This window comes from Sus scrofa, chromosome 9, assembly GCF_054392235.1.
Source record: "Sus scrofa isolate SSC_HxYL_T2T_F1_AM1 chromosome 9, Sscrofa_HxYL_maternal_Yorkshire_Landrace_v2.0, whole genome shotgun sequence".
Classification (NCBI taxonomy): Eukaryota; Metazoa; Chordata; class Mammalia; order Artiodactyla; family Suidae; genus Sus; species Sus scrofa.
The window spans coordinates 52427401-52443649 of NC_139391.1; the positions used below are offsets into that span (position 1 = coordinate 52427401).

The 16249-nt window shown below is 39.9% G+C and overlaps 1 long non-coding RNA gene across 1 annotated transcript; it reads left to right on the plus strand.

Moving 5' to 3' along the window:
* The first annotated feature begins 1036 nt into the window (after window positions 1-1036).
* LOC146399913 (uncharacterized) lies at window positions 1037-16249 on the plus strand. The gene is made up of 3 exons (XR_014815560.1): window positions 1037-7008; window positions 8842-8903; window positions 11650-16249. It is a non-coding gene; the product is annotated as an uncharacterized LOC146399913 (long non-coding RNA).

Below are 16249 nucleotides of genomic sequence, written 5' to 3' on the forward strand. Positions count from 1 at the left end.
CTTTAATTTCTTTTAGAATGCTTTGTATTTTTCAGAGCATAAAACGTGTACTTTTTTGCTAAATTTGTTCCAAAGCATCAAAAGATGCTATTTTAAATGGAATCATCTCCTTAATTGTTCATCACAAGTGTATAGAAATACTACACACACACACACACACACACACACACATTTTTTTTTTGTCTTTTGTCCTTTTAGGGCCGCATCTGTGGCATGTGGAGGTTCCCAGGCTAGGGGTCTAATTGGAGCTGTTGCTACCAGCCTATGCCACAGACACAGCAACATCAGATCTGAGCCACGTCTGTGACCTACACCACAGCTCACAGCAACACCAGATCCTTAACCCATTGATCGAGGCCAGGGATCGAACCCGCCACCTCATGGTTCCTAGTCGGATTCGTTTCCGCTGTGCCACGATGGGAATTCCACAATATATTTTTGTATACCTGCAACCTTCCTGAACTAATTTTTTATGTCTAATAGTTTTCAAGGAATTCCTTAGGATTTTTTATATATAAGATTTTCTCATTTGCAAATAGAGACAGTTTTACTTCTTTTCCAATCTGGATGCCTTTTATTTCTTTTTCTTGCCTAATTGCTTTGGATAGAACAGCCAGTACAGTGTTGAAAAGGAGTGATGAAGTGAACATCCTTGTCTTGTTCCTGATTTTAGGGGGAAAGCATTTAGTCTTTCACTATTTTGTATGATGTTAGCTGTGAATTTTTCTTGGATGCCTTTTATTCAACAAAGTTCCCTTCTTCTTTTTTTTTTTTTTTTGTCTTTTGTCTTTTTTGTTGTTGTTATTGTTGCTATTTCTTGGGCCGCTCCCTCGGCATATGGAGGTTCCCAGGCTAGGGGTTGAATCGGAGCTGTAGCCACCGGCCTACGCCAGAGCCACAGCAACGCGGGATCCGAGCCGCGTCTGCAACCTACACCACAGCTCACGGCAACGCCGGATCGTTAACCCACTAAGCAAGGGCAGGGACCGAACATGCAACCTCATGGTTCCTAGTCGGATTCGTTAACCACTGCGCCACGATGGGACAAAGTTCCCTTCTATTACTAGTTTCTTGAGTGCTTTTATCATGAAAAGGTGTTGAGTTTTGTCAAATGCTTTTTCAGCATCTATTATTATGTCTTTTTGTCATTTTTTTCTATGATTAAGATATATTACATTAATTGATTTGTGGATGTTAAAAACTCATTTCTAGGATAAGTTGTATTGGCTTTTATTTATTTGTTTCTTTAGTCTTGTCTGACATTTTTTTTTCCTCTTTTCTATGTTTTGATTCAGTTATCATAGGTGAGTTGACTTGTCTGACATCAGGTTAATGATAGAATGGTGATAGGATTAGCTCTTACATAGGATGAGGGATATTGCAAGTCTTCTTCCTCTAGGTTCAGTCTGTGAATTTAAGTCTTAACCTGAGAATGAGTATGCTTTTGTATTGTAGTTTGGTTATGTGTAGATGGTGTTTAATGATTTATTTTTGTGGGTTTAGAGAATGCTAATTTTTGTGGGTTTAGAATGTTTTCTAAATTAGCAGGGACTTATAAGGAAGAAGAAGCCTGAAGATAAGAATTGAGCCTAAGTGAGATAGACTTTGATTTGGGGGCAAGGGTAGGAAGAGGGGGGACAACAGGATTAAATTCAAGCCCACTATTTCAAAATAGGTCATATGACAGACATTTCAAGTGAAAAATGATTGATGGAGCTTCCACTGTGGCACAGCAGGATTGGTGGCATCTCTGTAGCTCCAGGATGCAGGTTCAATCCCCAGCCTGGCTCAGTGGGTTAAAGATCCCACATTGCTGCAGCTGTGGGCATTGCTGCAGCTGTGGCATAGGTCACAACTGTGGATCGGATCTGATTCTTGGTCCTGAAACTCCATATGCCACAGGGTGGCCAAAAAAGAAAAGGAAGGAAGGGAAAGAAAGAAAAAGAGAGAAAGAAAGAAAAAACTGATTGAATACGAATGAACACTTTCCTTGGTAACTGTTTCATTTTTTTTTTTTTAACTCTCTTCAAATTTCCTAGAGGTTTTCCCTCACACTTCCTCTCAGTGACAATATTTTTTGTAATCACTGAAAAAAACACACAGTCAAAAGGGAACTTCCCTCAGCTCCCACCATCATATCTACCTGCCTATCTGTGGGTATTGATGATTCCTATTAATATGGATGAACTGTTTGCCCTCCTATCTTAGGCCTACTCTGACATTAGTCTGGATCCAATTCCCTCTGCCTACTGAAGGACATTACCTCGGTATTTCCTTCTTTTTCTTCTGCAGCATAATTTTCTCCTGAATGCTAGAGTATCCCTATCAATGTATAAACTTACTGTAATTTCTCCCATCTTAAAAAACAACAGCCAAGAAAAAAAAGAAAGAAAGAAGAGAGAGAAAGAAAAAGCTACCTGCTACCTTTCTTTTACCCCATATTCTCCTTCAGCTACCACCAACTTTTTCTGCTTTTTTAAATAATGAAATTCCTTGTGTATACTTACTGTTCCTGTTCTTCTCATCACATTCTCTCTTGAATACATTCTAGTAAGACTCTTCGCCTTTACCTCTCCAATGAAAGTGCCCTTTTCAAAATCTTCAATGACTTCTACATCACTAAATTCAGTGGTCATTCTCAGACTTTATCTTGACCTGTCAGCAGAATTAAACACTTCCTCCCTGCCTGCCTGCCTGCCTGCCTGCCTTCCTTCCTTCCTTCCTTCCCCTTCCTTCTTGGCTGCGCCAATGGCATGCAAAAGTTCCCAGGCCAGGAATCAAACCTGTGCTACAGCAGTGACTTGAGCCACAGCACTGACAAAGCCAGATCCTAACCTGTTTCACCACCAGGGAATTCCATCACTCTGTTTTCTTGAAGTATTTTACACCTGGCTTCTATAATACCAAAGCTTTTGACTTTTCTTCCAACTTCAGTTGGCCATTACTTCTTAGTTTCCTTTGCTGTGTTTTGCTCATCTCCAATCTTTTAATACTAGAGTGTTCCAGGGCTAATTCCCTGGACTTCTTTTCTGTCTACATTTGTTCTTTCAGTGATCTCCTTAGTCTTGTGGCTCTAAATGTTATCTACATACTAATAACTCCCACATTTATATATCTGGTGTGGACCTCTCCCTGAAACCCCTAACTAACTGCCTACTTGACATTTCCACATCGTTGGTTTCCCTCAAATTTGATCTTCCTGTAATCTTTCTCATATCAGTTAATAGCAATTCCATTTGTCTAGTTATTGAGGCCTGGGAACCTTAAAGAAATCATTGACTTTCCTCTTTCTCTCTCATCCTTCATCAGCAAATCGTGTCAGCTCTTCTTCAAAATATATCCCAGTTCACGTTGTCTCTGCTGCCAGATGCCTGGTCCAAACCACTATCATCTCTCTCCTGGATTATTTTAAGAGTTCCTAAGTAACCCTAATTGCACCTGTATACTTTCTCAATACAACAGCCAAACATAACACATCCCACACCAAACCTTCTGATCTCCACCCTCTGCACATGCACACATTCACATACACACTAAACTACAAAAAAATCTTCTTCCTGCAGTCTTCTCCATTCTCAGCAAATGACACCACTGTCCTTCTTGCCAAAAAAACATGGAGTCAGTTTTCACTCCTCTTTCCTATGCAACCTACATCAATCCTTGTTGGCTCTACCTTGAAAGTATACTTAAACTACAGCTATTTTTTCCCGTATCTGCCGTACTACAACCTTGATCTAAGGTATTATCATGCCTTGCCTCAGTTATTGCAGTAGCCTTCTAGTTGGTCCTTTCTCTGCTTGCCCCCTATAGATTGTTCTTAGCACCACCGCCAGAGCAGTCCTTTCAAAAAGTAAGATCAAGGTCTCCTTTGGGTATTCATTTCATTTAGGAAAAGCCATAGTCCTTACAATGGCATACAAGGGCCTGTAAAAACTGGTCCTTGTTATTTCAAGGCTTTGTTTCCCTTCTTGCTCATTCTGCTGGACCTCATTGATCTTGTATTTTGATGGACATTACAGGAACTGTTGCCTCAGGGCTTTTTCATTTTCTCTTTCTTCTCCCTCAGATAGTGTTTTGCTCACTATTACCTCCTTCAAGCCTTTATCCAAGTATTTTTAATTAGAGGGCCTTCCCTGAGCACCCTATTTCAAAATGTGACTCTCCTACCCACCCCTTACATAGATGCCCCCATACCCTTCTCTTGCCTATTTTTCTTCATGATCCTTACAGCTGTATGATATACTGGATATTTTATTTAATGTTTATCTCCCCACTAGATTGTACACTCCACAAGGACAGGGATTTTTGTCTGTTCATTGCTTTATCCCCAGTTCTGGCATGTAATAAGCTCTCAGTAAATATTTGCTAAATAAATACACAGATTTGAATTTTAAATACTCCAAATGCTTCTACATGATTATCAATTTTACCTGATAGTTTTGATCTTTTTTTTTTTTTTTTTTGTCTTCTTGCCACATCTTGGGTCACTCCCGCAGCATATGGAGGTTCTCAGGCTAGAGATCGAATCTAAGCCATAGCTGCTGGCCTACGCCAGAGGCACAGCAACTTAGGATCCGAACCGCATCTGCCACCTACACCACAGCTCAAGGCAATGCCGGATCCTTAACCCACTGAGCAAGGCCAGGGATTGAACCCGCAACCTCATGGTTCCTAGTTGGATTTTTTAACCACTGAGCCACGACAAGAACTCCAGTTTTGATCTTTAAAGGTCCTTAGATATTTTACTTTGATTTTCATTCTTTAATTTTGACTGTGATTTTGGGACAAATGCTTTAATTTCTCTGGGCTACAGTTTTCTCTTCTGTAAAGTTAGAGAATTAATACTAAGTGATGTTCAGTCTCCCCAATAGCTGTAACATTCGATGAATTTATTGACTGTATTTTAGCTTTTGACCTTACAAGCTTTCCATTTCATTCTCTCTTCATGCTGAATTGAGAGCTTGTGGTACATTTTACTTGCAGACAGTGAGATGATATCAGACAAGTTTACTCTTTTCTGCTCTGACTCCAACACTGATCTTGTCAAGAGTAGATGCAGGTTCACTAGGTCACAGTGGAATAGGAGAGCAGAACAGGGGAATGTAGAAAAGTATGAATTTATGTCCAGCAAGAGGGGCACAACCGCAGAAAAGCTCAGCTATGCTGTTTATTGCAGAAATCATGCCAAGTTGGAATGTGTATGTGACAGGAGCAATTCCAAGGTCATTGTAGTAGCAGAAGATATTCATGTACTAGTTTTTGTGCAATAATGATCAAAAAGCTGATACATGACCCATTTTCCTAGGCAGTCTGACCTAAAACGGCTTGTTCTGAATGCTTTGATTTAATGAACTCTATATCGTCTTTCTGGCATTGTTCCCGTATATTACTAGTAGTGGTCTAGTATTACTTATACTTAGCCTTACCTTTTTAGCCCTTTTATGATGGGCAGGAATAAGATCGTCAACAACTTTATTGACTACTCACTGGGTACAGGGTAGGAACTACCACTTTCCTTATCTTCTAACCATTTAAGGTATGATAGGTGGCAGGTATTACTTTTATGTGTTTACTTACTTAGATTCTGTTTTTAGAAGCAAAATATTTCCTTTAGTTTCCGTCTAAGTGTAGTGAGCATAGTTTGCTTTGGGTCCCATCTTGGGCATTTTCCCATGCTTCTCAGAAAAGATTTGAGAGAGGAAATATAGAAGAAAATGAAGGCAAATGTTCTGGCATGCTAGGCCCATTCTCCTGGGCAAAAGCCTTTGAATATGTTGACTTAGATTTTTAAAGCTCTCTTAAAGTGAATGGTTCCTATCTGATCTTGCTCTGAGTATTACTGGCCCCTATGAGAGGGGGTACCAAGGAGGAGAAGTCACATTGATTTCTTTTGATTAAGACACTTTTGTGCTGTACTGCATGAGTCATCATCCCTTCCAGGCCTCGAGATGAGATCACCCTTGATCAGCGTTTTCACTCAATTCTTGCTTTAGTTTTCTCCCCTGCCTCAAAACATCTACAGCAGCCATTAGAGGGTAAAACTGTTATACGCTGTCATCAGAACCCATTAATTCATTTCCCATCACTAAATGTGAGCGCAGACATTGTGCTTTCTGATGTGAGGTGGTATGAAGCATGCAGTGCTTTCTATGAAATATTTTTGTCGAAAAAAAAGATGAATATAATCAAGCCTTTAAGCCTTTTTCATCTGGGTTCTGAGAGAAATTTAAGTTCCACTGCCCTAAGGAATCCACTGTGTAATAAGTTAACTTTTCTCCAATTCATTTGAAACCAGGTCCCCCTAAAACCAAGTTTCCCTGCTGTATTTATGATTAAGCTCCTTATCTAAAACTTAATTCCTTTTCTTGTCCCGCGCCTGGTCTCCTCACAATTGAGAAATGTCTAAGAAAAGAGAGGATTGAAACTAAGCAGGATCCTGTGGGGCCCTCCTAGGTACAAAAGTCCCTCTGTGTCCCCAGGTTTTTGTTTGTAGAAAAAGGCTTTAGTCTCCTAGACTTTCCAGAGTTCCAGTGAGCAGACTCAAGCAGTTGCTAATTAGGGGAAGTGAGGGAATGCAGAAACAAAGGAAAAGGAGTCAAGAAACAGTAGTTCAGCAATGAAACAGTTCCTCCTCAAAGGACACACACCATAATCTGACACAGATTTTTGAGTTGTTCTGCAGGAGCGAAGAACCCCACCCAATGGAAGAAATGCAGAGTACAAGCATGTCAACCCCAGACTGGTTGGAATCAGAAGGTTGATGAGTAAGATTCCTGAAGCATCACCCTGCTACCTCGCCATCACCAACCAATCAGAAGAAAGTCCATGAGCTGATCACGCACCTTGCACCTTCCTGTTGCCTTGAAAACCCTTCCCTGAAAGCCATCGGGGAGTTCAGTTCTTTGGAGGACAAATCACCTCGTACTTCTTGTTTGGCACCCTGCAAATAAAGGAGTAATTTCTTTCACCACAAGCCAGTGCCAATAAAGTGGCCCTGCTACACAACAGGCAAGTGGACCTAAGCTCAGTTCAACTGCACACTTAGAACGGTACAGAGAGAGAATTAAGAATTCATCATGGGAGAGTTGAGAAAATGGTTTCTTGAATCATTTTCTGTGTTTTCTAGGTTAGATGAAAACAATATGTAAAGAGAAAAGTCATGAGGATTCCATTTATAGGAAATTGAGAGAGAGTGAAAGAAAGAAAAACAAATTACACCTTATGGGATGAGAGCAGAAGCCCAGAGGATGGGTCATTCTATAGGAAAATGGGCTCAATTTCTTCCACAAGTTAATGGCCTAAATTTAAAAATGAGCAGGAGGCTCTAGGTTAAGACACACTTCTAGAGATTATAACCCTCAAAAATAATGTTTGGACCTGGTTTGGATCCTAATGTGGGAAAAAAAAAAAAAAAAACTAGTCTGAAAAAGGTTGGGGGAATTTGAATAAAGTCTAAGTTCTTCGTTTTGTTAAGTATAGTGATGGCATTATAGTTATATAAGAAAATATACAGAGATGGATACTGACATATACGGGGGTGAAATAAAACTATATTTGAGATTTATCTTAAAATAATTCAACAAAATGGGACAGGAGAGATAGATGAAGTAAGGGTAGCAAAAATTTGATAACAGTGAATCTAAGTGATAGGTATATTGGGGTTTCATTATGCTATTTACTCTATTTTTGTGTGTTTGAATTTTGTCAAAGAGCAATTACTGTTAAAAAAAAAAACACCTTGGGCCTGAGATAACCTTGATAGCATTATAACTGTCCTTCCCCACCCCTATAATAAGAGGTTTAGGGAAGAAAGTAATGTCCCTTAGTTGTGTGACTTCTCACATGCTAGTTATCATCAGATGGTGATTAGAACCTAGAGGCTGCAGCATTCCGTGATCTTTCTGTACCTTGTTTTATAATCTGGTGAATTCCCAGGCATATAAAGGTTGAGAAGATTGGGGATGAAAGACCATAGAAAATAGGATAGAAATTACAAAAAGAACAAAATTAAATCATTTTGTTTTGATGTCTGTTTGAAGTTTTGAAATCTTAGGGTAAGATAGGAGTAGGAGATAATGTTTATGTGGTTCAAGTTAGAAATGGGAAAAGTCATTTACATCTCCATTTTCCCTCTTAACAGAATCTTATGGAGATTGGAACTTTTTTTTTTTTTTTTTTTTGTCTTTTTGTCTTTCTGAGGGCCCTGCCCTGTGGCATATGGAAGTCCCCAGACTAGGGGCATAACCGGAGCTGTAGCCGCTGGCCTAATCCATAGCCACAGCAATGCCAGATGCGAGCCGCTTCCGTGACCTACACCACAGCTCATGGCAACACTGGATCCTTAACCCACTGAGCAAGGCCAGGGATCAGAACCTGCAACCTCATGGTTCCTAGTTGGATTTGTTTCTGCTGCGCCACAACGGGAACTCCTAAAACATTATTTTTTGTTGTCAAAGCTCTTTTGTGCTCTTTCTTCAAAAGGCCCTGCTGCTGTGGGATAGTTTATGCAATGGTTAAGGTCAGTCCCAGGTTAAATTCTGGTGTTGCCTCATATCAGCTGTGTGACCTTAAGCGAGTTACCTGAGTTCTCTGTGCCTCAGTTTCGTCATCTGCAAAATGAGAATAATAATAGTACTTATTGCATAGAGTTGTTATGAGAATTCGAGAAAATAGTTCAGACATTTCATTTGATCTTTCGTATTAATACCTAAAAGAAAAAGTTTACTAATTCCCTAGGTTGTGATAACATTTACATTTCATTTGCATTTGAGTATTTGATTTTATTCATTGCTCCGTCCTATTCTGAGCCTTCTTACCACTAATGCTGGATTTTTTTTTAAGGTGAAGGATCAAGGGAAGAGAGTTTATCTAGTTGCCAAATGGATGGGTGTGCCATTGAAATTGTAAGTTAGCACACCTTCTTTATTGCTCAACCAGAGGGCAAATGATACCTACCTCTAAATCCTTCCAGGCTCAAAACTGTAGGTACCTCATCTGACAGGATTCACCCACCTTACCATATTGCCAAGACTGAGTTGTGGTTCAGCTGGAGGAGGACCTCTTACCCCATTTCCCCAGGTGGTCTGTGTTTTCTCCATGGAGTTCAAAGCAATTGCCATAAAGCTGACCAACAATTTTTTCTTGTCACTCATACAGTATCCTATACATAAAACCCAAATGTCATACAATTAGGTCTTTTAAGGATCTGCCTCAGGAGTCTTTTTCCACTCCTTGTTCTTAGCTTACTAGTAACTTAGGTCTGGGATAGTAGATGAAAGGGGACCAAAAACAGAGCTAAGGTTGAGAGGGGGGATTACAGAGACATAAGGCAGGGAACTCGTTGAGACTGAGAATCACCATGGAAGATCAAGGGAAAAGAGTTTGAAGTAGAACAGGATTGGAGCTTGAACCAACACAAAAGGAAGTAGGAGTTTAGTTAGATATGGTTTCTGAAAACTAGAGGTATTTTTTGTTAATCTAGTAGACTAACATAAGTGGCTTATACTGTAAAAGTCTATTATAAGTAATAATAAATCTATAGTAAGAATAGACTTACATAGTGGCTCATGCTGGAAAATCCATTTGTGAGGGAATGCCATCAGATACATCAACAATGATAGCTGGAGACTTAGTTAATGCTCTACTAAATATATATTTTTCTTTTTTTTTTTTCCCTCTTTTGTCTTTTGAGGGCCACACCCATGGCATATGGAGGTTCCCAGGCTAGGGGTCGAATCAGAGCTGTAGCCGCCAGCCTACACCACAGCCACAGCAACTGCCAGATCCGAGCCAAGTCTGCGACCTACATCACAGCTCATGGCAACGCCGGATCCTTAACCCACTGAGCGAGGCCAGGGATTGAACCCGCCACCTCATGGTTCCTGGTTGGATTCATTTTGCTGCGTCATGACGGGAACCCCCTATATATTTTTCTATTACATTTTCTGAACCTTTACCTACTTCTTCCTCTTTGCCATTGGCAAAATGGAAATAGATAAATTAGCAGCCATTAATGAAACTTAATTTGACTCCAGAAGTAAGATGCAATTAGATCCATACATAATACCTGACCTACTGAGGCAGCATGGGGTGGGGAATTTGCTCAGGCTGTGGTATAGTTCTGTAGGACTTACAGGAGGTATGTTGTGATCCTTATTTCAAGACACACTGCTTTGAATTGATGAGCCAATTATCCCAGTTATCATCATACCTCACATTCCTGTGCATGCCAGGATTCCTTGATCAGGTGAGCAGTTGGGTCTGTAAGACTTGACGAGTAAGATATATAGGGAGATTCCCTGGAGTTGGTTGCAAATTGGGTAATGATCCTACATGAATCTCCTAGCATTGAGTCTGGCCTCTCCCTGGGACTCTAGGGTGCTGGCTAATAATATTTGGGTTAGGAGAGCCCCTTAGGATTAATAGGCCTTTTGTTTGTCTGAAATAGCTTTCCAATTCTTAGTCTTAAAATTTTACTCACCCTTAAGGCAAAGTATTACTACCACCTGCATTATAGAAACTGATTTCTCTCAATCAGAACCAGTTATTCCTCCTGCCTGACAGTAGTGTACTACTTGTAATTCTAAGTTGTATGTATTTTTTTTCTGCCTTACATGAGAATTTTTTATATATGCTAAAAGATAGTTTTCTGAAAAAGGTAAAATCTTGACTCTTATACAACTATTAAAATGAATGTGTGTGGATATTAAAATAAACATGTGTTGGAGGTTCCCATTGTGGCTCAGTGGTAACAAACCCAGCTAGTATCCATTAGGATATGGATTTGATCCCTGGCCTCGCTCAGTGGCTTAAGGATCCAGTGTTGTTGTGAGCTGTGGTTTAGGTCCACAGAAGCAGCTTACATCCTGCGTTGCTGTGGCTGTGGCGTAGGCCTGCAGCTGTAGCTCTGATTTGACTCCTGGCCTGGGAACTTCCATATGCCACAAAATAATAAATAAAAGCTAAATAAATAAATAAAATAAACATGTTAAAGGCTTAAATTCACAAGGAAAATAAGCAGATGTTATAACTGGCTCCAAGAAAAAGTAAAAGAAAAATATGTGGATAAAGGAATGTTATGAAAGTTCAATACAGATGAAATTGATTTTTTCCGTAGTTATTTGCAATTTGAAGAATTATAAATTAGATCATCTATAGGCTAAAATCAGATAACCTGGAAGGAAGTCCTCTAGACAATGTATAATTTTCTACTGAAGCATACAATTTTTTTTCTACAGCATTCTTTGTTTTAATCAAAAATAGTTTCAAAGGAAGACTATTCTTGATCACAATCTAAGGCTGCTCTCATTAGACTGGGTCTGATTATTTATAAAGGTACAGCAAGAGTGTTAATTTATGATCCAGGTCTTAAGTTTGCTTTGCGGGAAGTTTTCATAAAGAATTTCAGATTTGACTTTTAAAATATTTGTGAATTAACTGGACTGAATATTCATTCATACTTCATCTGTTTTCAGCATGACTGGATCGGTAACTTTTAAGGCTTATGTGTGTATGTCTTAAATCTTATTCTGTGCACTGAATAGATGAGGACTTTATAAGAATTGAAGGACTTGATAAGGTACTACAAGGACTTTGAAAGAAACAGATGAATTTTCTGATTTGCTTTTTTTTTTTTTCCTTCTTCTCTAGAGATGCCTGGCCATATCCCCTTCTCTCTGGCTGAAGCTCTGTCATTATAAACTGGGAAGAACCTGTACAAATCCCTTAGTAGGAAGTAGGGGTGGGAAGGCTTAGAAACAGTGTTAAATCAATAGACAGAAATTACTAGAGCACACTTGAGCATACGGTGAACATTTAGATGCTATTTAATTCTGAAAAGGGACGTCTTGGATCTCAAATGAGAGTTTCTCAAAAAGACTAGGATTAGGACTCTCCCAGAAATTTCAGTCTTGGACTTGATTCCTACATCTTGCAACCTGCCTGTTTTTCACATATTTTACAAGGAATGTCAACAGTATACTAGGAGCCAGGGATCTGAGGCCAGTACTAAAGGGTTCCATGGAGAAATTCTAGGGTGAAGGTATTTCTGGGCCAAAGGAGATAAAAGTTTTTCGAATCTGGGACCTGCCTTTGCTGCCATGGACATCTAGGGGCAGCAAGAGTATCTTCAGTCTTTATTGTGTGGCACTAGTTTATTTATCCAGACCATCTTTAATCTTACTAGTAAATTTTCCCTTAATAAAAGACCTTCCAATTCTTGCCGATGAAAAGAATTATAGCTCTTTGAAGTCACATGCTTCTGATTTCTAAACCCAATTTCCAATTTTCCTTTGTCCAACCTGTTCTCCCTGTTTCATTCCTTTTGCTTCACAATGGTGCAGTAAAACTATATTCCCAATTTTAGATGTAAGAGAACAGCAGTGTAAGGCAGGGAGGCATTACCACAGTCACCCCAGGGGCTGAGAAGGAATCTGATTTACACATGGAGTGGCCTTGGGGAGAGCTGGTATCTTATCTTTCTACCACAATCATTATGGGCTTCAGAATATGCCTGTTCTCTTCTATAAGTTTAGTTTTTCTTGTCTTTGGAATGGGGAGAAGTATTAGCTCTGAGTCATTAAGTGGTACCGAGGAAGGTGTTAGAAAAGCAGAGCTGGAATAAATTGAAATCAAAAGAATAGTGCTGAAATCTGTACTGATGAAAGTGAATTAGACATTAACCTGAATTAACATGGACAGGTGACCTTGCCATTCCACAGCATAGTCTCAGAGAAAAGATTTATTTTTAAAAGGTAAATTCCTCACACCTCCTGTTTCTAGAATTAGCAAACTGTGAACTACTAGAAGGAGCTTAAAAGTTGACAAAGGGCTACTTTATTCTCCCACATTAAAAAAAAAAACCTTTTTATAAAATAATGATATAAATACTGGAAATTGCAAAAATATTTCAGAGAGTAAATTTTACCCAGTTTCCCCCAATGGTTACATTGTATATAACCAGCACAATATCAAAAGCAGATTGTCAATTGGTACAGCATGTAGGTATGGTTCTATGTGTGCCATTTCCACATGTGTTGATTCATGTAAACACCACTACAATCAAGATACAAAACTATTCCATCACTACAAAGATCTCTCTTGCGTTACTCCTATTGAGTCACACTCACACCCCTATTCCTAACCCCAGGACACCATTACTCTTTGCCATGTCTATAATTTTGTTATTTCAAGAATGTTACTTAAATGGAATCATACAAGAGTGTGGTCTTTTGAGACTGATTTCTTTCATTCAGCACAATGCCATTGAGATCCATCCAAGTTGTGTGTATCAATAATTCTTTCATTTGCTGAGTAGTATTCAGTAGCATGGATTACCACAATTTGCTTAAGTATTCACCTACTGAGGGACATTTTCATTGTTGCTATTCCAGATAAGGCCACTATGGACATTTGTATATAGGTTTGTATGGACAAAATTTTCATTTATCTGGGATAAATGCCCAGGAATGCAACAAATGAGTTGTAGAATGGCTGTATGTTTAGGTTTTTAAGAAAGTGACAGCATGTAGTTGGATCATGTCTTTAATTTTCTTTGCCAGGAAAGTGGTAGGACCCAGGTTTCCTACTTGACCTCAGTGGGTACCCCTGGGGTGATGGAGAAGGGCAGCTCACTACTGCTTGGATAGTGGGAGTTCTGGCTCGTTCCTGGGCCTCCACTGATACCACCTCACGTGGGAAGGGGAAGGGGCTCATTGCTCCCCATGCCGTCTCCACTGATGCCATGGTGGTGCTCATTACCCCTGGAAGATGGTGAAAGTCTTGGCTTCCCACTTGGAATTCTCTGACACCACCCTGATAGTAGGGCTTGGGGGACAGCTCATTTCAGCCAGGTGCAAATGGAAGTTGAGCCCCCCCCCCCACTTTGCCTTTGCTGATAGAAGTGGAGTGGGGCTACAGTGTTTGGTTGGAGTAGGCTACCCCCTTGTTGATTCCTTAGCTAAATAGCCAGGTTTTCTTGTTTTTTCCTTTTCTTTTTTGTCTGTGCTTTTGGTGCTTCTGGATTGCTAGTTTCAATAGCATTCACTCCAGGATAAATGAAGTAAAAGCAAGCCTGGACAAATTACTACTTTCTTTCCTCAGATCTCAAGCTTCCCAGCTAATCTTCCTTCTTCTCTCCACTTTTTCAGAGTTTTCTTATGTTGTTGTTTATATATGTCCAGAGTTTTTGACATTTAGCAAGAATAAGGAGAAGTGTGTCTTTTCCATCATGGTCCAGAATCAGAAGTCTGACAAGGGCTTTTAAATGGCCATTGCTCCTTCAAGAACATAAATATGATCATCTCTCAACCCTTCTTGAAAACCTTCTTTTCATAACACCCAACTTTATGGACAAAAGGTCCCAAAGGACAAAATCTCAACCTCTTAACATTAAACATTTAAGGCTTTTCACTATCTCACCACAGGGAACAGCAGTCACATTTTCTGCAGCTCCTCACTGTGCACGCGTACTGTCCAGCTATGTGGAATTTTTTTATGTGCCATTTCTTAAGTATACCATGCTTTTCATGCATTGTTGTTCTGCCCATGCCAGTGTACACGCATTGTTGGTCCTGCCTTTCTCCTCTTTACTTGGCATGTCCCTAGCTCTGCCTCACACCTGCTTCTCTTGTGGCCTACTGTGAAGCCTTTCCGGCCTTTTCCAGAGTTAGTGAACCATGTGCCTGCCTAGGAGTGTGAACATACGTCTATAAGATGTTTCTTGTTTCGAGTTGATCTCTTCCACAAGGGTTCTTTGCAGTGGAATTATACCTCCTTACATCTCTGTCCAATTCAACTGTGACTTTGAGATTAGGGACTGTACCTCTGTGATTGATCAGTGTATCTTCAGTGCATAGCACTGTGCCTTGCATATAGTTGGCATTCAAAAGGTGTTGGCTAGGAGTTCCCCTTCTGGTGCAGTGGAAATGAATCCAATTAGTATCCATGAGCATGCGGGTTCGATCCCTGGCCTCGCTCAGTGGGTGAGGGGTCTGGCGTTGCCATTGAGCTGTGGTGTAGGTCGCAGACACATCTCAGATCCCTCATTGCTGTGGCCGTGGTGTAGGCTGGCAGCTGTAGCTCCTCCCCATTCAACCCCTAGCCTGGGAACTTTCGTATGCCGTGGATGTGGCCCTAAAAAGTGAAAAAAAAAATGTGTTAGCTAAATGAATAAATAAATGAATTGTTACTTTCAGATACTAAAGTAACCAAAAATTGACCTCAGCTTGTGTGACTAGACTACCTGAAGCTGCCTTTTATCATTGCCATGTATTCCTTTTCATTTCTCCCCCAAACAAAGTGACTTTGGGAGACCGTAACAATTTCACCTCCCCCAGTCTGCTCCTCACTTCCTGAGGTCTGCCTCCCTGCAGGTTGTCCTTACATGTATCTGCTGCCACCACTGGTTAACTGAGAGCAGGGCTGCCCCTGGTTTGGCTGATAGTCATCTCCAAAGCCCATTCTTGAAAACAGTATGAACCACCAGCCCAGTCCTAAGTAGGCAGGAGCCCCTCCTTTTGACCACTTACATCAATGCTGGGGCTTTCTTTGCCAAGCCCTTCCAAAGATACTGTCTTTTATTGAGAAACAAAATGTTTTTGGATGCGTTGGCACCTTGTTTATCTTTTGATTGTGTTGGCTGGAAGAAGTTTAAAAGCAACTCTTCATAGTGAGATTTCAGCATCTGATATATTTGAGATAATAACAGCTTCTTTCATTTTTATGACATTTTACTCAACCTGTACATACATCCATACATGTCAGCCCCAAATTATTCAACATGTGTTATCATAATTCTTGTAGTAGTTCAGTGAGTGAAGTTGTATACACAGAGATAGCCATATACATATACATTCTCACACACACACATACGCAATATTAAGACCCTGCAGGTCAGATCTATTCTCTTATACCCACTGACACTTTTTAAGGACTCTGATCCTTGGCAAGCTATAGTTCTCATAGTGATCATTGGTTTCTGTCAAAGTTACAGTCAATATCTGATCCTAGTGCTATATATAAGCTCATGCACTTACAATAGTTGCTCCACCTACCAAACATATTTAATATGGCCAGACTTTTTATATGCATAATTTAAAATTCTTATAGCCACCCTGCAAGATAGATGTCGTTATCCACATTTTACAGATCAGAGAACTAAGTTTAGAGAAGTAGTAAAGCCAGAGTTGCCTCAAATCCCATGTTTTTGTCACTACACTACCTGGCTTTTCAATAAAAATATGAAATTGAA